This window comes from Mustela nivalis, assembly GCF_964662115.1.
Source record: "Mustela nivalis genome assembly, chromosome: 2".
Taxonomy (NCBI): Eukaryota; Metazoa; Chordata; class Mammalia; order Carnivora; family Mustelidae; genus Mustela; species Mustela nivalis.
In genome coordinates, this window is record NC_139021.1 from 149,888,859 (window position 1) to 149,911,056 (window position 22,198).

Below are 22,198 nucleotides of genomic sequence, written 5' to 3' on the forward strand. Positions count from 1 at the left end.
TGCTTCTCCCTCTCCTTCTCCCTCTGTGCTCTCCCTCCCTCCCCCTCTCTAACAGATAAATAAAATCTTTTAGAATTTTTGAAAAAATGTAACACTGCATCTTACAATCTACAATTATCACAATGAACATTTCAATTAAAACAAAACAGTTACATAGGTATTAAGTATGGGACACCTTACCCAGTTCGTATTCATATTAAAATCATCGATTCAAAATTATATGTTATTAAGCAAACATATATGTTTCCTACTATAATGTTCAGTTCTAATAAATAAACCTATCACGTAAAATTTCTCTCATATAAGATATTTATATATACTCTGCCCAAAAAAAGCCTACATATATTTTTACTTTTGTTACATTGTAAATCTTCAATAGTCTTCATAATCACTGCAGTATTACACACAATAGCCAAGATATAGAAACACCTAAGTTCTCCATCAGCAGAAGAATGGACAAAGATATATGTGTGTGTGTACACACACACACACACTATATATATATATGATAGATAGATAGATATATCATAGTCTGCAGTGTTTATAAACAGACTATGATTCAGCCATGAGAAAGAAGAAAATCCTCCAATATGGGACAAGATGGATGGACTCTGAAATCACTATTATGTTGGATGAAATAATTCAGACAGAGAAAGACAACTACTGAACAGTATCACTTATATATGGAATCTTTAAAAAAAAAAAAAAAAGGCAAACTCACAGAAACAGAAGGTAAAAAGGTGACTGCCAGGGCTAACAAGCAGTGGATATAGGGAGAATTTGGTAAAAAGTTACAAATTTCCAGCTATAAGATGAATGAACTCTGAGGATCTCATGTATAACGTGGTGACTACAGTTGATAACACTATACTGTATACTGAAATTTGCTAAGAGAGGAGAACTTAAATGTTCTCACAAAATAGTAAAAAATAAATAAATTTATGAGGTAACAATTGTAATAAATAATTAACTAGATGGGGGAATCTTTTCACAATGTGTATGTATATCAAATCATCAAAATGTATACTTTTTGTTGTTGTTAAAGTTTTTTTTTCCCCCCCGATAATTTCTACACCCAACATGGGGCTCCAACTCATGACCTTGAGATCAAGAGTTACATGCTATTCCAGCCAGGATCCCCTACACTTTAAATCTTACAATTTTATTTGTCAATTATATCTCAATAAAACTGAAAAAATTTAAAAATAAAATAAATGAAATAAAATAGTAACAGTTTTCCAGCTTATTAAAAATTCTGGGATATAGGACCATTAAAAGACTGAAATTTAATCATGAGATTAGGAAATGCTTCCCTCTCAACAGCTTCCCACCACATCAACAGGCTCCAGGGCAATAAGAGCAGATTACAGATGAAAAACCTGAACAGTTTCAAGACACAGGAGTACACAGGGAAGCCCAAAGTCAAGATGGAAGTCAAAAACAAGGACACTTAAGGAATTTGGAGACTCTGAGACCTCCAGCTACAACATTAAACACAGCCCATCTCCTAGCCAGAATCACATAAAACCCCTTTATCTCAGTTCTTTTATAAGATAAGTGTCCAGCTTTAGAAGAAAAAAAAATTGCAAAGCATATCAAAAAGCAAGAAAAAAACACGCTTGGAAGAGACAAAGTAATCATCAGGACAAGACTCAGATATAATACAGATGCTGGAATTATGAGAGGGAGTTTTAAATAACTATGATTAATATGCTAAACAGTTGAATGAAAAAAAATACGACAACATTCAAGAATAAATGAGTTACATAAGCAGGCAAAGAGAAATTCCAAGAAAAAAATCAAAAGGAAATGCTAGAATTCAAAACCACAGTAATAGAAATGAGGAATGCCTTTGAAAGGCACATTACACAAGCCAAGGAAAGAACCGGTGAACTTGAAGAGAGGTCAACAAAACTTCACTAACTGAAATGTGAAGAGAAAAAGAATGAAAAAATAGAACATCCATCCAAGAGCTGTGGGACATCAAAAGCTATAATATATGCACAAGTACAATACCAGAAGAACAGAGCAGAGGGAATATCTGAAGTAACAATGACCAAAAAATTCCAAAATTAATGACAGATCCAGGAAGCTCAGACAATACCAAGTGGGATAAATACCAACAAAACCACATCTAGTCATATCATATTTAAACTCCAGAAAACCAGGGGTGCCTGGGTGGTTCAGTGGGTTAAAGCCTCTGCTTTCGGCTCAGGTCATGATCCCAGGGTTCTGGGATGGAGCCCCACATCGGACTCTCTGCTCAGCAGGGAGCCTGCTTTTTCCTCTCTCTCTCTGTCTGCCTCTCTGCCTACCTGTGATCTCTGTCAAATAAATAAATAAAATCTTTTAAAAAAAAATAAAACAAAATAAATTCCAGAAAACCAAAGACAAAGGGGAAAATCCTGAGAGAAGCAAAGAAGTGGGGAGTAGGGGGAAGCCTAGAGGATGTGCCTCTTACCTACAAAGGAACAATGATAAGAATTACAAGAGACTTCTCAGAAACCATGCAAGCAAGAAGAGGGGAATTAAATACCTAAAACGCTGAAAGAAGCAGCCACCAACCTAGAATTAATGAAAAAAGATGCATCGAGGCATACATTTATATAATACTGAATTACAAGGATAAACTCTTACAAGCTTCCAGATGAAAGAACAACTGATGTATCCCAACTTCAGATTTCTCCTCTGCAGGGGTGAAAATAAAAAGACAATGCGATTATGAGAAAATAATTTCAATCTAGAAATCGTATGCACAGATAAACTGCCTTTCATATGACAGGCCCCAAACCAGATGTGTTCAAATGGTCAGTGCCTCAAGGGCTAAATCACCTATGTTACCTCCACAGAGAAAACACCGAGTAGGTACAAATAAACTGCTCAATAGTCTCAAGCAAGGGAAAGTTGAAGAGGAAAGGAAGGAGTGGGAAACAACAGATCTTGTAGGGATATACAGCTTCAACCAGATGGATAATATTAACATAATTTGAAATGTACAACATAGGGGCTCCTGGTGGCTGTCAGTTAAGCCTCCAACTCTTGACCTCAGCTCGGGTCTTAATCTCAGGGTTATGAGTTCAAGCCACCCTTTGGGCCCCACATTGGGTGTGGAGCCTACTTGAAATGTACAACACAATGTTAGAAAAAAGGCGTCTTGAAATAGAAAAGACTCTCCATAGGGAAGAACCAATAATACACTGATAAATTAGCAAAATGAAGGAGTCTGGGTGAAGGGTAGGGTGGACTAAAGCTTTCTAAGGTCACCTAAGAGGGGCTGGAGGATTCAGATTCTGAAAAATGTACAATTAATAGCTAAAACTAGGGTATATATTTATGTTATACTCAAATATAATATTTAGCAAACTAAGATGGATATGTAAAACCAAATACATGGATTACCGCAGAAAATGTGAGGGATGTATTTCTTATCCAAGACAGACTAACATAATGGTCTAGAAAACCAAAAATGCTGACATTTGTTAGTATAAAAAAAACTCAAAGTGATAAAAATGGTGAAAAATGAAGGAATTGACAAAATTTTATAAGAAAATGCAAACAAAAGGGAAGCAAGCATGGCCTTAGTTACCTCAGATAAGTAGAATTTACAGTCTTAACTTTCAATGGGGCAAAGGCAAATATCATGTAATAATAAATGGTAAAAATTAATCAAGGATTTTTTTTAACATTTTATTTATTTATGCATTTGGTGTAAGGATAAAGGTGGCACTGGGCCTGGTATGTTTCTAGAACAGCAAGAAAGCAAGTAAGGCTGGAGCAGATGGATCAAGGCGCTAAGAAGCAAGATCGGATCAAAAATGGGCCACAGGGGCGCCTGGGTGGCTCAGTGGGTAAAGCCTCTGCCTTTGGCTCAGGTCGTGATCCCAGAGTCCTGGGATCGAGTCCCACATCGGGCTCTCTGCTTGGCAGGGAGCCTGCTTCCTCTTCTCTCTCTGCCTGCCTCTCTGCCTACTTCTGATCTCCGTCTGCCAAATAAATAAATCAAATCTTTAAGAAAAAAAAAATGGGCCACATAAACCACTGTAAGAACTTTGGCTTTTACTCAAAGAAAAATGGAGATGTTGAACACAGGAGTGACATAAAATAACCTGACTCACATTCTACAAGGAGCATTCTGGATGCTGTGTTGAGGGGCCAGGGTTGAGAAGCAGCAAGACCTGCTCTGTGACTATTTCTGTAATCCAGACAAGACCAGACTCATTATTCTGGCCTGATGAGGTTAACTATAGCAGAAAAGATCAGAAGAGGTCAGACCCTAGACATATTTTAGATATAGGGCCCCACGGTTTTCCTAACAAACAAGATACAGAGCATAAGAAAAAACAGGTCAAGGATCATCCCAAAGGGTCCGCTATTAAGGAGAAGACACCAGAGCAAGTAGGTTTGGGAGGCAAAGCTCAGGAGGTCAGTTCTAGTCAAGCTGAGCTTGAGTCTATAAACATTCAAATGGAGATACAGATTGGACAGTGAGATAAACGCATCTCAAGTGCAGGAAGAGAAGGCCAATCACAGATTAACAGCAGATAAGAACAGACTAGATCATCAAGGGAGGGGCCTCTGACAAAGGAAGGACAGGACCAAGGACCGTGCTCTAGGACACACCAACATTCAGAGATAGGAGGAACAGAAGAAACCACCAAGTTAAGAGAGAAAGAAGGAATTATTAACAGACTGTGAAAGCCAAGTGAGTGAAGTGAATCAGAAGGAAAAAGTAACCAGTGGTGTCAAAAGTGGCAAAAAGAACAAGTAAGGGAGCCCAGGGTGGTACAGTTGGCTACACATCAGACTCTGGATTTCAGCTCAGGTCATGATCCCAGGGTCCTGGGATTGAGCCCCGAATCCCACATCCTCAGGCTCCCTGCTCAGCACACTCCCTGAGCCCACTTGTCTCCCACTTCCTCTGTCCCTCCCCCTGCTCACATGTTCCCACCTCCTCTTAAATAAATAAATAAATAAATAAATCTTTTTTTTTTTTTTTTTTTTTTTTAAGATTTTATTTATTTGACAGAGAGACAGCAAGAGGAAACACAAACAGGGGGAATGTGAGAGGGAGAGGCACGCTTCCCACTGAGCATGGATTCGGTTCCATGACTGGAGTGTAAGGCTGATGCTTAACAACTGAGCCACCCAGGTGCCCCAATAAATAAATCTTTTAAAAAATAAGAACAAAAAAAAATGCAAGTAAGAAGACTGAGACTTTCACCATTGGATTCAGCAATGGAGGTCACTGCTGACCTTGACTAAAAATAATAAGGGACAGGGATAAGATTAAGGCTTTCAGTTCATATCAGAATACTAAATTAACACCACTGTTGGCTCTCTTCCTAGATCAGCCTAGGGGGAAATAGAGCCAGAAAGCAAAGCCAATGTGAGAAACCCTTTGTGTGACTCTTGTTATCGGAACTGGTGTGGGTGAACCATACTTAGCCCTGGAGAAGAAAAGCACCTACTGCCTACCTGGGATGACAAATGACAAACTGGGAAGAAACAACTGCAACTTTTATCGTGTCCTAAAGAACAATTTTCCTAATATAAAGAAATTAAACCTATAATTTAAAACTTTACATAAAGAAAATCCAGACTCAGGTGCCTGAGTTGCTCGGTGGGTTAAGCCTCTGCCTTCAACTCAGGTCCCGATCTCAGGGTCCTGGGATCGAGTCCCACATCGAGCTCTCTGCACAGCGGAGAGACTGCTTCCCCCTCTCTCTCTCTGCCTGCCTCTCTCCCTACTTGTGATCTCTGTGTGTGTGTGTGTGTGTCAAATAAATAAAATAAAAATCTTAAAAAAAAAAAAAGAAAGAAAATCCAGACCCGAGATAAATTCACTTTTATAATTAAAGAATAAATAAATCCAGTCTACACAGACACCTCCAGACAACAGACAATGTGAAAATACTTAACAAGTTTTTTGAGGCCAATAGAAAATTGATATAAAACCTAACAAAGAGGGTCACCCAGGTGGCTCAGTGGGTTAAAGCCTCTGCCTTGGGCTCAGGTCATGGTCTCAGGGTCATGGGATCGAGGCCCACACCAGGATCTCTGTTCTGCAGGGAGTCTGTTCCCCCCCTCCTCTCTCTGCCTGCCTACTTGTAATCTCTTGTCTGTCAGATAAATAAATAAAATATTAAAAAAAAAAAAAACTAACAAAGACATTACAAGAAAGGAAAATAACAGCCTCTCTCATGAACAAAGACAAAGACAAAAACTGTATGCAGTTTACCATAAAATATAATTAAAGTTGACAGAATATCAAGATCGGATTGGATTTCTTTTTTCCCCCCTGGAAAATAAGCTGGTTTAACATTTGAAAATCAATGCACAGGGGCATCTGAGAGGCTCAGCGCTTAAGGGTCTGCCTTCAGCTCAGGTCATGATCCCAAGGTCCTGAGATCAAGCCTCACATCAGGCTCCCTGCTCAGGGGAGCCTGCTTCTGCCTCTCCCTCAGCTCATGCTCTCTCTCAAGTAAATAAATAAAATCTTAAAAAGAAACAAAATATTAACAGAATTACCTCAATCAAAAATGTTACTTCAATCACTATGTTAATATCAATCAACCCATTAAAAAAATAAAGGAGATTATAATATAATCATCTCAGTAATCAACACCCATTGGATGATAAAAACTTCCAGCAAGCTAGGAACAGAGGGAAACTGCCCAAAGTATATCTACCAAAAAACTTACAGCAAACATCAAACAAAATAATAAAATATTGAAAATCTTCCCTTGAGACTGGGAAGAAAACAGGCTGTACTATCCCTATTCTATAGTACTTTATAGCCCCTAGCTCAGCAATAAAGAGAGAAAATAAATAAATAAAAGTTTAAAATTGAATTAAAAAGTAAGAAATATTCATACAACACAGCTGTGTGGGTAGAAAATCCAAAATAATCTACAGATCAAATATAAAGGTTAATGAATGGTAAGGTCATTGCAAACAAGTTCAATATACAAAAACTGACTATATTTCTATGTATTAGCAACACCCAAATAAGGAGAAAAATTTTCAACCACCTAAAAATAAATCTAACAAAAAAACTATAAAATACATACATGGAGGGGTGCCTGGGTGGCTCAGTCGCTAAGCAACTGCCTTCAGCTTGGGTCATGATCCCAGGGTCCTAGGATGGAGTCCCACATTGGACTCCCTGCTCGGCAGGAAGCCTGTTTCTCCCTCTCCCACTCCCTCTGTTTGTGTTCTGCCAATTAAATAAATAAAATCTTAAAAAAAAAAGATACATACATGGAATTTTATCAAACATTGCTGAGAAAAAGAAAACCTAAGTAAGTGAACAGAAATGCCATGTTAATGCATTGAAAATTCAACTCTACATTAATATGACCAGTCTGGGGGTGCCTGGGTGGATCAGTGGGTTAAAGCCTCTGCCTTCGGCTCAGGTCATGATCCCAGGGTCCTGGAGCCATGATCCCAGGAGCCCACATCAGGCTCCCTGCTCAGAGTCCATGATCCCATGATCCCAGGAGCCCACATCGGGCTCCCTGCTCAGCAAGGAGGCTGTTTCCCTCTCTCTGCCTGCCTCTCTGCCTACTTGTGATCTCTGTCTGTCAAATAAATATATAAAATCTTAAAAAAAAAAAAAAAAAAAAAAAAAAAAAAATATATATATATATATATATATATATATATATATATATAACCAGTCTGCCAAATCAATCTCTAGATTTAATGCAATACCAAATTCCAGCAGTCCAGCAGGCCGGGTGGGGGGGGTAAGAGGGGGGATGACCAGATTATTATAAAATTGATATGGAAATATAAAGAACTTGAAGTGGCCAAGGCAATTCTTGAAGAATGAAAGTAGAAAACTTATACCCACAGAAAATGAATAGTTTTTATAAAGCTACAATAATAAGGTAGGGTACTACTGGCAGGAGGCAAGATAAAGAGACAACTGCAATAGAAATAAGAATCCAAAAAGGGAGTGCCCGGCTGGATCAGTCAGTTAAGACCAACTCTTGATTTCAACTCAGGTCATGATCTCAGAGTGGCGGGACATGCACAGGCCTCTGTGCTCAGCAAGGGGTCTGCTTCAGGATTCTCTCTCCCCTTGCCCCTCCCCCTGGTCTCTCTTCTCCCTGTCTCTGCTTCTCTAAAATAAATAAATAAATAGATCTTTTTTGAAAAAATCCAAAATAAATGCTCATATATGTGGCCACCTGATTTTCAACAATATTCTGTTGGGAAAGGAAGGTCTTAAATAAATGGTACTGCAGGAACTGGTTAGCCATAGCTCATGCAAAAAAAAAAAAAAAAAGAGAGAGAGAGAGAAGGAAAAAAGATATATATATAAAAATTCAAAATGATCATACACTTAACGTGAAAGTAAATCAATTTGAGCTTTTAAAAGAAAACTCAGGAGAATTCCCTTATGACTTTTGGATAGGCAAAGATTTTTTTTTTTTTCAAACAGGCCACACAGAGCACTAACCATAAAGAAAAGATTGATAAACTGGACTTAATCAAATTCAGAACAAGTCTCGAAGATACCTGCAGGGCACATATCTGACAAAGGACTCATATCTAGAACATACAAAGAACTTCTATAAGTTAATACAGCAAAGACAAATTGTCAAAATTTTTAATGGACAAGACTGAAACACACTTAAAAAAAAAAAAGATATCAAAATGGTCATTTAACATGAAAAGATGCTCCACATCATCGGTCTTCAGAGAAGTACAAAATAAAACCACAATGAAATACTACACTCACCCACCAAATACCAAAAAAAAAAAAGAAAAGAAAGAAAGAAAAAAAAAAAACTAAAAGAAAAGCTCACAAACAATACCAAATGCCATCAAGTGTCAAGTGTTAATTAAGGCTATGGTGCAACAGGACTGGTGTATGGCAACTGGGAGTGTCAAGTAGTGTAACTATTTTGTCAAACCATTTGGCAGAATCTGTCAAAGCCAAACATATACATCTTCTATGACCCACCAATTCTACTTCTAGGTTTATATCCTTCAGAATCAAGTGCATATATACACCAAAAGACATGTACAAAAGCCAGAATTAGAAACAGCCCGAGTGCCTGGGTGGCTGAAAAGGTTAAGGGTCTGCCTTCTGCTCAGGTCATGATCCCAGGGTCCTGGGATCAGAGCATCAGTAGCCTGCTTCTCCCTCTGCCTCTCTTCTCTGTCTCTCATAAATAAATAAATAAAATCTTTTAAAAAAAAGAAAAAGAAACAGCCCACAAATCCATCCAGAGCAGGATGGATAAACCGTGGTATAGTTACACAGGGGAGAAAAAACAAACTAATGCTACCCAGGGATGCTCTCACAGACCTAACACTGAATAAAAGAAGTCAGACCACAGACACCTGGGTGTCTCAGTTGGTTAAGCAGCTGCCTTCAGCTTATGTCATGATCCCAGGGTCCTGGGATCGCCCCTCCTTGGGGCTCCCTGCTCATCGGGGAGTCTGCTTCTCTATTTCTGACCCTCCCCACTGCTCATGCTTTCTCGCATGTACTCACTTCCTCTCTCAAATGAATAAATAAAAAATATTAATTAAAAAAAGGAAGAGATATTAACAACTTGAAAATAACAAGATTTAATCACCAACTGGATGTTTAGGTAGCAGGTAAAGGATGACACTTAAAACATGTTGTGTTTGGGGACGCCTGGGTGGCTCAGTTGGTTAAGCGGCTGCTTTCAGCTCAGGTCATGATCCCAGCATCCTGGGATCCAGTCCTACAATCGGGCTCCTTGCTCAGCAGGGAGCCTGCTTCTCTCTCTGTCTCTTCCTGCCACTCTGTCTGCATGTGCTCGCGATCTCTCTCTCTGACAAATAAATAAATAAAATCTTTAAAAAAACAAAACAAAAAAACCATGTTGTGTTTGTTACCTGGACAATGGGCTGGTTGGTGATAACATTTGGTAAGAGATAAAGAAGGGCAGCAGAGGGGTGGCTGTTAATAACAACTTTCTGTTTGGATCTGTAGATGAGCTATAAAGAAATGTCCAGCAGAGTTGGCCATTAGGGTCCAGGGTAAGGGAATGGTCTGGACTAGAGACCAGATTCAAGCATCCCAGCAAATGGCACATCCCCAGAAGTCTGAAGAGATTCGCCCACAAGACCAGGAGAGTGAGCACAACAGGAGATCAGTAATGGACACTGTGGAAGAAACAATAATAAGAGGCAAGAAGAGGAGGAAGACACTGTGGAAAAGACAGAAAAGAAATAATCACAGGAGGAGGAATAGACTAGAAACCAACCAAGAAGACTCCCTATGGGCGCCCGAGTGGCGCAGTGAGTTAAAGCTTCTGCCTTCAGCTCAGGTCATAATCCCCAGGGTCCTAGGATCGAGCCCCACATCAAGCTCTCTGCTCAGCAGGAAGTCTGCTTCCTTTCCTCTGTCTCTGCCTGCCTCTCTGCCTACTTGTCTGTCAAATAAATAAAATCTTAAAAAAAAAAAAAAAGACTTTCTAGGAGAGACTGGACATGGGCACCAAAACTGGACAGAATGCTCAATTCACTGAACTCAAGGTAATTTAAGTACTAAAGTAACCATGATATTTGCCATAATAAGATCTCCATTGCCTCTTACCAGACAGACCCAACAAGTGATTTAAAACATGAAAGGGAAATGGGGACATATTTGCTAGAAAACACAACCTTAATCCATCTGCTGCACAATCTATTTATAATATTAAAGGAAATTATCTATATCTATCTATCTATCTATATTATTTATTCTTCCTTGGAGACATGGTTCTATGCCTAGATCAAGTGGGATCATTAGAAAGAAGTCTATGGGACCATGGTGGCACTTGGGCCTATAGAAAACTGGATTGACTGAATTCTCCTTCAACACAGTGTGCCCTGCTTCCCTTGAGGAGCAATTATAGGCAGCAGGCTATATTGATTTCCCCTAATCCCTGAGAGATTATTTACTGTTACCTACATGAAAATCAGAACAGGAACATTTTTTAGAACTCTTACTTCGCATGTGGAATTACCACGACAATTTAAGAGCCAGTTCAAATCATGCAACAAAGAATGTCTTTCCGAAAAGTCAGACAAATTTAGGAGCACCTGGTTGGCTCAGTCACTGGAGCATATGATTCTTGATCTCAGGGTTATGAGTTCAAGTCCCACGCTGGGTGTGGAGCCTACTTTCAAAAAAATAAAAATAAGAATAAAGGCCTGAGTGCCTCAGTAGGTTGAGCTTCTCTTATTTCTGCTGGAGTCATGACCTCAGTGATGGGAATAAGCCCTAAGTCAGGCGCCTCACAGAGTCTGCTTGAGATTCTCCCCCTACTTATTTTCCCCATTCTGCTCCTCCCCTCACCACATGCACTCTCTTTCTCTAAAGTAAATAAACAAAATCTTGGGGGTGGGGAGTACCATACAAAAGAAAAATCAAACTTGGCTGTAATATCATAAAACCTGCATATTTCTGCATACCACTTAGTTCTGATATTGATGCACTCCTGGATATTTTCTCTGAAGCTGATTTTCATCTATTTCTGTATTTCCATTTTAACCTATTGACCCTTGAAAGCCTCAGACAGTCACAGTAAACAAAACAGGGAGAAGAACAATAAACAACTCACCTGAGATCTATTCATTTTCTGTGGAACTAGGATACATGCAGGGAACTACAAAGGTGGAGCTAGGGGAGAAGAAAGAAAGAATAATCACAAGAGATCTGACTTGCCTCATACCTCCTGGATTCTCCCGCCTATAAAACTCCACCTCACTAGCTGGAAAAAACACCCTCCTGTTAGAGAACATCCTTTGGTCCTTAACTACCTTTGCGGTAGTTTCTCAGTCTTTTGAGAGAAACTCGTTTTGACTTAATTGTACCTGAAAATCGGACTATTGGTTAGGCCACAAATGAACAGGATAACCTCTCTAGCTCCGTGTTTTTCATCTTTCATTGCAAGCAGAAACAGGTAATTCAGGAAGTTCTTTCCCGCACTACTTTCTGCGTCTGTGAAACCAGAAAGGCGGAAGCAACCACATGTCTCAGTGCTACATGTGGTATGAGAGCACCTCAGGATCTGAAAACAGCGGAGGCTCTGAAAGAAGTCAAAGGCTGTTAGGGAGGTCTGAGAGAGAATTTTCCTGGTGGTAGATGGTTCTTTCCTTCCCCCAGGCCATTCTCTCTCAGACTCTCAAATGAAGGGACTTGTCCTTGGCAGGCCTGCCTTAGCCCCAGCTCACCCAGCTCGCCTCTCCCAAAGCTTGGCTCCGACCTCAGGCTGTCAGCAGTTTGAAGAGTGGCTTGCAGAACACAAGGATCCCATATTACTACTAGCAGCGTGAATCTAGCGTCCGCTCTATCTCAGCCTCCTCCTCCTCTGCTCTGCAGCCCTGGTGGGAGGTCGCCATTCAGACTGGCCATCTGCCAGGTGGGATTCCGCTTTACTTTAGGAGTTGGTTTGTTCCTAGGAAGCAGGGCTGGAACGGCCAAAACCATTTAGTTGTAACCTACCATAAGGGTCTTAAATCTTGGAACTCCCTGTACCCCGGAATCTTGGGCTGGGCCTTCAAAACACCCAAACCAGGACCACTGAGGACACACAGGCTGGACAGTTCAGACCAGGCCCGTAACCATTATGAAGTGTGACCCAAGAAGCCCACAGAGACGCCAAGAATCCCAGAAATACAAATGTCCCACGACAAAGCGGATTCCACATTATACTCGACGACAATGCCCCCTGGCTCAGTGCTGCGTGGGCTACGACGCCGGATTTAGGCACAACCCTTTTTGAAAGAGGCGACAGCTGTGGATGTGCCTCCTAGCGCCGCCTCCGCCGGCTGCGCGGTCTGAGGCGCTCGCTGGCCTGTCTTGACTCTCCGTTTCCTAATCTGCTAAAGCAGAATGGTGGAGACTCCCTGCAACAATCCCTGAGCGCGCGGCGGCCTCCGAACAGAAGCCGCCTACACTGTCAAGCCTGAGAACCCCCAGGCCCCGATAGATGAACAAAGGTCGAGCCGCGATCCGCCCGCCCGGGTAGCTCTAGCGGGTTGGGACCTGAGGCCCAAGGCCCGCCCTTCCGCAGGCGCAGCTCATTTTCAACACGGGCGGCGCCCCAACGGCGCTACAGTACCCGCCTCGCCCAGGGCAGGGCCCTGCGTGGGCGGCGCATGCGCCGAAACGCTCGCCCCCGGGCTCCCGCGCAACGCAAACCCGGAACCAGGAGGGGCGTTTCCCGTCAGGCCCCGCGGCAGGAGGCCCACCCCGGAGAGGGCGGTGAGGCCGGAGCTTCGTCGGGGAGAACCGCCAGGGGGCGTGAGGCCGACTTTCAGCTTCGCAGACTGACCGGGAGGGAACGCTCGAGAAAAATACAGGCAGTGCGAACATTAAAAAAGAAAACAAGCCCGTGACCGCAGAGCTTTTCCTACCACAGAGCTGGTGGTGTCGGCAGTAGTCGTAATGATAATAAAATGATAGTGCCAGCTTCTCAAAATTGCTTGTAATGCATAAAAATTAGAGATGAATAAAAATACACACTAAAAGAAAACGACTACCACACGCAGCCTGATCTCCCGTGGATGACTGTGCACAATCTTTATACAAATACATTTTAAGGGCATTATACAAATGCATTTTAAGGGTATGACTATTATAGCATGTTTTCAGTGAAGAATATAAACATTTTCTCGGTCAATATATGTCCCGGCTCTTACTGATAATTTCAAATAGAAAATTTGAAAGAATTCAATGAGCACACATAAACACCTCACCTAGAGTCAACAGCTGTTATATTTTGCCAGGTTTATTTTATCTATCTAAATGTATAGTCAGTCATTTATGATGACACTTCAGCCCTGAATATGTCATCATTGATCTGATAAGATTAAGGACATACTCCTACATGATCACAATAACATTACCACACCTATAAAATTGAACAGTAATTCCATAAAAACCTTCTAGTATCAACTCCATATTCATATTTCCCCAATTGTTCCAAAATGTCTACTACAAAGATTTTGTTAAGTTTTTTGAAGTTGTTTTTTTTTTTAAACCAGGATTCTGGGAGGCCTGAGTGGCTCAGTCAGTTGAGCAGCTGCCTTTGGCTCAGATCATGATCCTGGGATCCTGGGGTTCTGGGATCCTGAGGATCGAGTCCCACGCGGTGAGCTCCCTGCTCAGTGGGAATCTGCTTCTCTCCTTCTGCCTGCTGCTCCCTCTGCTTGTGTGCCTCTCTCTCTCTCTGTCTAAAAAATAAATAAAGTATTTAAAATAAGTAAATAAATAAGTAAAATAAAAACCAGGATTCAGGGGCGCCTGGGTGGCTCAGTGTGTTAAGCCGCTGCCTTCAGCTCGGGTCATGATCTCAGGGTCCTGGGATCGAGTCCCGCGTCGGACTCTCTGCTTGGCAGGGAGCCTGCTTCCCTTCCTCTCTCTCTGCCTGCCTCTCTGCCTACTTGTAATCTCTCTCTGTCAAATAAATAAATAAAATCTTAAAAAAAAAAAAAAAAAAAACCAGGATTCAACAAACCCCAAAACAATAAAACCCACACATTATAGTACATAGTAGTGATGTAAGGAATGGGTAAGTGAAAACAAGGCAAGATTTACTCTCTAGATAATGTAGTACTGATTTTCCCACTGGAATAAGTGTAGTAAGTGCATTCTCAAAGAGCATAAATCTACCAATAGGATAGAGAAATTTTGTTTTAATTCTGCTTCCTATTTTCTGGGATCAAGTCCCACATCTGGCTCCTTGCTCAGTCGAAGGCCTCGTTCTCCCTCTGCCTGCTGCTTCCCCTGCTTGTGTTAGCTCAAGCTTTCTCTCTGACAAATAAATAAAATCTTTAAAAAATAATAAAAATAGGGCGCCTGGGTGGCTCAGTGGGTTAAGCCTCTGCCTTCGGCTCAGGTCATGATCTCAGGGTCCTGGGATCGAGGCCCGCATCGGGCTCTCTGCTCAGCGGGGAGCCTGCTTCCTCCTCTCTCTCTGCCTGCCTCTCTGCCTGCTTGTGATCTCTTTCTGTCAAATAAATAAATAAAATCTTTAAAAATAATAATAATAATAATAATAAAAATAAAATTTCCATTCCAAAGTTATCAATTTTCAGGCATGTTTTACAGCACAAGTATGAATACCACTCCTGAGTAAATATTTGGGTTAGTTGGTTTTAAAAAAAGATTTTTATTTCAGCAACACCAAATATTAGAGTGGCAACACGAGTCTGCAGATCATTCACAAAAGGAATGTTTCAAAGCACACAAACAGCACTTATACGAGACTGACACATGATAGTCAAATTTTGTGTGATTAAGGTGAAGGGGATTATGTATAGTAATAACAAATACTGACCTCAAGTTACTGTTTAAGAGAATTTTAAAATTCTATGACTCCCAATAATTTTTTAAAATATTGAGAATCGCATTATTTCAAACTTTGCATATAACATACAACTTTTCAAGTATTTATTCACATTATTTTAAATTTGCACAATTTAAATTCCCATAAAATATGACAGCACTGCATTCAACAGGCAGTCCTCTGCACAGTTCACATATGCATGAATTTCAGTCACCATGGTTTAGTTAAAAAATACCAGGACCCCAACAACATGATTCAAACTTCAGTTACCACTTTATATTAACTGTCAGTAATCACATAAAGTACAAACAGCTGCTAGCTCTTTGGTCTACAAATCACTACACTAATAATGGCTACACATCATGATCAGTGACAAGTCCCATCTCTCCTTTCAAAGTCTGTTGGTCACCAGTCACTGCAAATCTGTTCCTCAATTCACACAGGGACAGCAACGGTTGTAGTTGTGTGGGCTCTTTGTCTCCCGTTGATAAACTGTTTTAGTTCCTGAGAATTGCAGAATAGTGAGCACATAAGGATTCTGCCCAAATCTCTCCTGAGAGACAAATTCTAGCATGGCTTCTACCAACATAAGGCTGTGTCCTTATGATTATCCCAACCACTCCCATGCCCACCCTCCCCCCCACACACACACCTTGCTTGTCAGACAAACACAGACAGACACACAGACACACACACCATTAAAATGTCAGGCCAAAAAAACTCAACTCCGCCAGAATTTGCTGTTTGTGCCAGCCAACAGGGAGGACAGGCTGCTGACTTCCCTTAGAGTGTTCACTGTGAATTCTTCCTCTGTCCCTTTGAGATGTACATGTATCTTCTACAACTCAGACATAGCTCTGTCAAGGACCTGAAAGCCAGATCCTTGAAATGAAATGTATTCCTCGGGAAGGATAGGGCCTGTGTCTTTCAGTCTCTGTGGGAGGAAAGAATTCTAATTTCGATAATTACAGATGCAGCTAACCTAATTGCATTTGTCCTTTTTATTTTTTTTTTAGAGAGAGCAGGCTCTCAAGTAGGGGAGCAGCAGAGGGAGAATCTTAGGCAGGTTCCAGGCACAAGGTAGAGCCCCAGGTGGGGCTCGATCTCAGGACCCTGAAATCATGACCTGAGCCAAAACCAAGAGTTGGATGCTTGACTGGCTGAGCCACCCAGGCGCTCTGCATTTCTACTTTTTAATATTTCTTTTCTGAGTCTCTCCTTGCTCCCCACCACATTCTCCTTTTAAAATATCCTATCACCTCTGCAAAATTAGAATGGAGCTCAACTCTTTCCCCTACTGTCAGTAGTTACTGGATAGAATCTATTTTCACCGCCTTAACTAATGTCCAGCTGTGTTTATCTTTGATACCCTGAAGAAATGAGATGGATTCCCCACCCCAAGTTTGGTTTGGATGTTAAAACGGATGGCACCCTACATTTTTTAAGTTTATTATTAATTATTATTAATATTTATTAGTTATTTATTAATTTTTAAATTTAGGCTGTTTATTCATATAATGGGGCTTTGTGGAGTGAATAGGGATAGTTACCACTCAATCTAAAAATGGCTTGTGAGAGCTTGGAAAAGACTGGCTTAAGGGTTTTATTGTAATTAAGGGGTGGCTTGAACTGGGGCTTCTGTGACTTGAACTTCCCTCCAGAGTCAGAGGGGAGCACATGGGTTTTCTCATCTGCTTGCTGTGACACAGGGCAGAGGGAGAAGAAAGGGGTAGAGCTGGAAGCTGTCATCAATCCAGGGTTAAATATAGAGTCAAACTATTATACAAACTCAAATGGCATTTTTTAAAAAATTAGATAACTAAGGGGGAATCGGCCAATGAAGATAAAATTACAACAAAGAAAGCGGAAGTTACAATGCTGGAAGTGAAACTCAAATCGAACATAGAGCTCCAGAAGCAATAGCTGGCCAGGGAGTATCAACACTGTCACCAATTTAAGAGGCTCTAGATTTACAGCCCGAGGAACCTGCAGAAGGGGAACTCGACATAACTGACGGAAATGACAAAAGGGATGAAGTCCTAAGGAAGTGATGCTGTTTTTCTGTTTTGTTTCTTTCAGTCACTGTGTTAGTCTTCTATCAACTCGATATATTGATGTCCAGCAAACTGCTTGTGCACATACGAAAATAGTGAGACAAGTGTCCCTTTGCAATTTAGTTCTTAGGAAATTGCTACAGGGACACCTGGGTAGCTCAGTCGGTTAAATATCTGCCTTCGGTCACGGTCCCAGCGTCCCGGGATCAAGTCCCGCATCAGGCTCCTTGCTCAGTGGAGAGCCTGCTTCTCCATCTGCCTTCCATTGTCCCTACTTGTGCTCTCTCATACACACCAAATAATCCTTAAAAAAAAAAAAAAAAAGGACAGCTTTTTAAAAAAAAGGGAAATTGCTACAATCACAGATTTTCAGGCGTTTATTATTTGTTTTACTAGTTATTTGTTATTTGTTACATAACGAATAACCCGTAATCTGGTGGCTTAAATTAAAAAATGTTTATTATCTCACACCACTTCTGAGAGTCAGGAGTAGCTCATCTCTATAGTTCTGTCTCAGGCTTTCTCTTGAGGTGGCAACACAGCTCTCAGCCAGGCTGCAGCCACCTGAAGGCTTGGCCAGGGCTGAAGGATCAGCTTCCAGGATGACACAACACATGGCTATTGGCAGGCGCCTCGCTTCCTGGCCTTGGGAGCGTCTCAACATGGCAACGGGCTTCTCTCAGGACAACCAGTCTGAGGCGGGTGGGGAGAGAACGAGAGACAGAAGACATAGTGTCCTTCAGAAACTTGCCCCAGAAGTGACATGCCGGGACGCCTGGGTGGCTCAGTTGGTTGGACGACTGCCTTCGGCTCAGGTCATGATCCCGGAGTTTCGGGATCGAGTCCCAGCTCCCAGCCTCAAGGGGAGTCTGCTTCTCCCTCTGACCTTCTCCTTGTTCATGCTCTCTCTCACTGTCTCTCTCTCAAATAAATAAAACCTTAAAAAAAATTTTTAAAAAATTTAAAAAAGTGACATGCCACTTCTGCTGCATTCTATTGAAGGCACAGGCAACCCTCACACAATGTGGGAGGGGACTATACAAAGAGGTGAATCTGGGGGCAGGATTACTGAGAGTGACAAATTCCCAGAAGGAAGGAGAGTGTGATGTCCTCCATAGAAAGCAAACAGGGCCGTGTGTGTGTGTGTGTGTGTGTGTGTGTGTGTGTGTGAAGTTCTTCTTCGCACCCACCCATATTTCTCTTATTTCTCTTCTGGATGTTCTTCTGCATTTTTTCTTCCATTTTTCAACTCTTCCCTTGTATTCTGGTTTTCTCTTTGTAGCTTAAAAATGGTTCAGGGGTGCCTAGGGGCCTCCATCAGGTAAGCTTTCAACTCTTGATTCCAGCTTGGGTCCTGATCTCGGGGTTTTGAGATAGGGCCCTGCCTCAGATAGTGGGGAGTCAGCTTGAGATTCTCTCTCTCCCTGCTCGCACTCTCTAAAAATATTTTAAAGAAATGGTTAAGATGATAAATATTGCAGGGCACCTGGGTGGCTCAGTCGGTTAAGAGGCTGCCTTCAGCTCAGGTCATGATCCCCAGGTCCTACAATGGAGCCCCGCATCCGACTCCCTGCTCGGTGAAGAGCCTGCTCTCCCTCTGGGCCTCTGCCTGCCACTCTGCCTACTTGTGCTCTCTCTCTCGGTCAAATAAATATTTTTTAAAAAAATAAAAAAGATAAATTTTGCTGTGTATATTGGCACCTGGCTGGCTCAGTTGGTAGAGTGTGAGGCTCCTGATCTCATGGTCCAGAGTTCAAGCCCCACATTGGGTGTGAGACCTACTTAAAAAATAGTAAAGTAAAATCCCTTTTTAAAAAGGTAAAAAAGGAGGTGCCTGGGTGACTCAGTGGATTAAGCCTCTGCCTTTGGCTCAGGTGTGATCTCAGGGTCCTGGAATCGAGCCCTGCATCTGGCTCTCTGCTCAGCAGGAAGCTCTCTTCCCCCTCACTCTCTGCCTGCCTCTCTGCCTTCTTGTGATCTCTGTCAAATAAATAAATAAAATCTTTTTTTAAAAAGGCAAAAAAATTTAAGAGACTGTAATGATTAAAGATTTTTTAATCTGATAGGGATCTCTGGTTTCAAAAATTTCCAGAGATATTATCAAGATTTTTTTTTTCCAGATACTTCACTCAGAATGCATTAAGAATGTCCCAGATTCAGTAAATTCCTCTGGAGATAAAGGTGGACTACTATTGTTCTGACTGCTCCCCATGCCCAAAGGTGGAGATTAACACTGAGACATGTACAAATGCTCTTCCTTCTCACCCTTTCACATTCCTGTTTTTTTTTTTTTTTTAAAGGTGGAGGAGGGGGATCTAGCAATAGGGCATTGGGATAAAACTAAATCCATACATTCATTCAGTAATTAATTATCATGACCCAGAATACCTCTTTCTCTTCTGTGAAATACTCTTTCTTCCCTAATCTCATTCCCTTTCACCATTTTAGACCTGGCAGTGCTGTAGTTCAGTAGAAATATAATGAGATGGGGTGCTCAGTTGGTTGAGCTCAGGTGGCTCAGTTGGTTGAGCATCTGACTCTTGGTTTCATATCTGACTTGGTTTTGGCTCAGGTCATGATCTCAGAGTCAGGTCATGATCACAGGGTTGTGGGATGGAGTCGAGCATTGGGGTCTGCCCTTAGCTCAGAGTCTGCTTGAGATTCTGTCCCCCTTCTTCTCCCTTCCCCTCTGGTCCTCCCCACTGGTCACATACTCTCTTTTTGTCTAAAAATTACAAATGTTTTTAATTTTTAAAAAAGAAATATAATGAGAATCATATATGTAATTTTAAATTTTATTTAAAATAAGAAACAAGTGAAATTAACTTCAATAACATTTTTTAAATATTCAAAATATTTCCACATGTAATCAATACAAAAATTATCAAGGTACTTTACATTTTTTATTACAAAGAGTTTTATGCCTCTGATATTTATTTCACACACTTTCATCAATTTGGATTTTATAAGTCCCTTATTCTTAGCATGCTATCATCCTCCTCCTCTGAGAACCAGTACAGTTTTTACTTGAGATGCAGGAACACTTTTCTAATACTCCACTCTTCTTTCATCCTACCACTAATTAGTAGGCATTATAAACTCTCCAATAATAAAACGATGTGAAATTTGAAACTGACAGTGCTTTTCCGAATAGATTGCTAATATGATCAGCACAGTGAAAGTGTTGTCAATCAATTTCCAGATGAGGAAATGGAGACAATACAATGAAGCTTTTTTTTTTTTTTTTTGTACTAAGTCTTCAATATCTGGTGTGTATTTCACACTTAAGAGCATCTCAATTCAATTGCTAAATTTTCATCAGAAATATTTTATTTGGGGTGCCTGGGTGGCTCAGTGGTTGAGCCTCTGCCTTTGGCTCAGGTCATAATCCCAGGGTCCTGGGATTGAATCCCGAATCGGGCTGCCTCCTCAGCGGGAAGCCTGCTTCTCTCTCTCCCACTACCCAGCTTGTATTCCATCTCTCCCTGCCTCTCTGTCAAATAAATAAAATTTAAAAAGAAAAATATTTTATCTGTATTTAGATTTCATAAAATTTACTATTTATTTTTATTTTTTTTATTTTTTTAAAGTTTTTATTTATTTATTTGACAGAGAGGGATCACAAGTAGGCAGAGAGGCAGAGAGAGAGAGAGGAGGAAGCAGGCTCCCCACCAAGCAGAGAGCCCGACGCGGGGCTCGATCTCAGGACCCCGAGATCATGACCCAAGCAGAAGGCAGAGGCTTAACCCACTGAGCCACCCAGGTGCCCCCAAATTTACTATTTTTAAAAAAGATTTTATTTATTTGACAGAATGAGAGCACAAGCAGGCAGAGTGTGAGGGAGGAGCAGGCTCCCTGCTGAGCATGGAGACAGATGCAGGACTCAATCCCAGGACTCTGGGATCACAACCTGAGCCGAACGCAGATGCCCAACCAGCTGAGCCACACAGAAGCCCCTAAAATTTACTACTGAAAAAATATTTATATACCAAATCATTCCAGGCACATTTAAAAGTTTTCCGTAATACCAGTAACTAAATTAAGTATCTGTATTTTTTCCCCAAATATCTATATTTAATACACACTTACATTAAAATTAAAAGGAGGGATACCTGGGTGGCTCAATTGGTTAAGCCCTCGACTCTTGGTTTCAGCTCAGGTCATGATCTCTTGGGTCGTGGGATCGAGCCCCTTAGCCTTGGGCTCCATGTTCAGCAGAGTCTGCTTGAAAGATTCTCTCACTCTGCCCCTCCCCCTGAGCATGCTCACTCCCTCCTTAAAAAAAAAAATCTTTAAAAAACTAAAAGGAAAAATTCAGGTTTTTTGTTTTTAAGATTTTATTTATTTAACAGAGAGAGACACTGAGCAGGGGAAGTGGGAAAGGGAGAAGCCTGCCTCCCAACAAGCAGGGAGCCCCAAGAGGGCCCTGATCCAGGACCTTGGGATCATGATCTGAGACAAAAGCAGATACTTAACGACTGAGCCTCCCAGGCATCGGGAAAAATTCGATTCTTTAGTCACAACAGCCACATTTCAAATGCTCAACAGCCACATGTGGCTTCGTATCAGACAGGGCAGTTTTAGGCAAACATTCTTTTTAAGGAATTCTTTTGTGAGAATCCCAATTCGTGTTTCCACAAGATTTGTATTTATCTCTTCATTATACTTAGATTTCATTATGTGTGTGAGGGGTTTTATATCTTTTTTTTTTTGGAATTAGGCTCTGTGATGTTAAAAAAAGTTATCAGTCTTAGTCATCTTTCTATTTCCAGGGCCTGGCACCATTCCTGACCAAAACAGGGGCTCGGGCAAGTTGTT

At 41.2% G+C, this 22,198-nt stretch overlaps 1 protein-coding gene and 1 long non-coding RNA gene across 11 annotated transcripts in view; one reads left to right on the top strand and one right to left on the bottom strand.

Moving 5' to 3' along the window:
• ZNF239 (zinc finger protein 239) overlaps positions 1 to 22,198 on the top strand; it is a 103,895-nt gene that overhangs the window by 54,288 nt on the left and 27,409 nt on the right. The window lies entirely within an intron of this gene.
• LOC309860183 overlaps positions 1 to 22,198 on the bottom strand; it is an 84,668-nt gene that overhangs the window by 51,092 nt on the left and 11,378 nt on the right. For 3 of the 10 annotated variants that reach the window (XR_014309226.1, XR_014309228.1, XR_014309230.1), the window contains exons 2-3: positions 11,848 to 14,207; positions 11,595 to 11,653 (exon numbers count right to left, since the gene is read on the bottom strand). This is a non-coding gene — a long non-coding RNA (uncharacterized lncRNA). Of the gene's footprint in view, positions 1 to 11,073; positions 11,154 to 11,594; positions 11,654 to 11,847; positions 14,208 to 22,198 lie in introns of all 10 variants that reach the window. The other 7 variants (XR_014309229.1, XR_014309231.1, XR_014309225.1 and 4 more) reach the window with 5 other exon arrangements.